Source organism: Primulina huaijiensis, chromosome 4, assembly GCF_012295235.1.
Source record: "Primulina huaijiensis isolate GDHJ02 chromosome 4, ASM1229523v2, whole genome shotgun sequence".
Classification (NCBI taxonomy): domain Eukaryota; kingdom Viridiplantae; phylum Streptophyta; class Magnoliopsida; order Lamiales; family Gesneriaceae; genus Primulina; species Primulina huaijiensis.
Genome location: NC_133309.1, coordinates 17,351,954 through 17,353,216, shown reverse-complemented (window position 1 = coordinate 17,353,216; position 1,263 = coordinate 17,351,954). Strand labels below are relative to the sequence as shown.

Sequence of the window (1,263 nt, the reverse complement as noted above, 5' to 3'; positions counted from 1 at the left end):
TTTCAGTGGATGAAATAAACTTAGACATCATTTGCTCCAAGTTGGACTTTTCTTCTCTAGGAGGATCAGATCTGTACATCGGTTGTTTTCCATATAGTTGTCCTCCCTGTGGTCGATTCTGACTGTTTTGGCCACCCCATGAGAAGTTGGGATGTTGCCTCCATCCAGGATTGTATGTATTCGAATAAGGGTCATTCCTTGGACGGTTGTGGAGCCCTATTTGATTGACCGGTGCCTCGTTTTGCACATAAAATGGATTGTCATCTTGACAGTCCTTCACAAAATGTTCACCTCCACACTTTTCACAGAATATCTCTTGAAGACGCATAGCTGTGCCACCCATGTTCAAGCCATCTAGTTTCCTGTTCAACACGTCAAGTTGTGCAGTAATTGCAGAAAAATCAGTTACCTGATGAACTCCTGTACTTCTCCGCTGGTTGTTCCTTTCAGATTGAGGATGATAACTGCTAGTATCCATTTCCTCCAACAACTCATATCCTTCTTCCGCAGTTTTTCTCAACAAGTTCCCACAAGCAGCAGCATCTATCATAGTACGGTTAGGCGTAAGCAAACCATAGTAAAAAGTTTGAACGACTAACCCAAGTGGTAATTCGTGATGTGGGCATCTTCGTAGTAGAACCTTGAAGCGTTCCCATGCCTCATATAAAGACTCCTGGTCGAATTGAGCAAATGTTGTAATGTCTGCCCGCAGCTTCATGGTCTTTGATGGAGGAAAGTATTTAATGAGAAATGCTTTGACCATGTCTTCTCATGTAGTGATCGAACCTATAGGCAAACAATTTAACCATGCTTTAGCTTTATCACGTTAATAGAAAGGAAACAAACGCAACCTAACAGCATCATCAGAAACTCCATTGAATTTAAAAGTATCGCAAATTTCAAGAAAATCCGCGATGTGCGTGTTTGGGTCATCTACTGCAGTTCCTCCAAATTGGACTGTGTTCTGAATCATCTGGATTATAGCTGGCTTGCTTTCAAAGTGATTTGCCCGCACAATAGGCCTCACAATGCTAGGGCGTGCACCCTCCAAACAAGGCTGGGCATACTCTAGCATCGGTATGCGCCGTGGCATCTCAACTTGTCTATCTTCACGCTGTTCCTCCTCACGTTCTTGCTCGTGTCTCTCCATCAGTTCTTTAAGTCTCTGTTGTTGTCTTCGCCTGCGGTAAGTTCTTTCAATTTCAGGATCAAACTCAAGCTCCACGTCAAGTGACTTTGGCATGCACTAGACAAGCTATCTGG

At 43.5% G+C, this 1,263-nt stretch overlaps 1 non-coding gene across 1 annotated transcript; it reads left to right on the top strand.

The window, feature by feature from the left end:
* The first annotated feature begins 608 nt into the window (after positions 1–608).
* On the top strand, positions 609–714 carry LOC140975967 (small nucleolar RNA R71). The gene has a single exon (XR_012175103.1). It is a non-coding gene; the product is annotated as a small nucleolar RNA R71 (small nucleolar RNA).
* Positions 715–1,263: the final 549 nt, after the last annotated feature.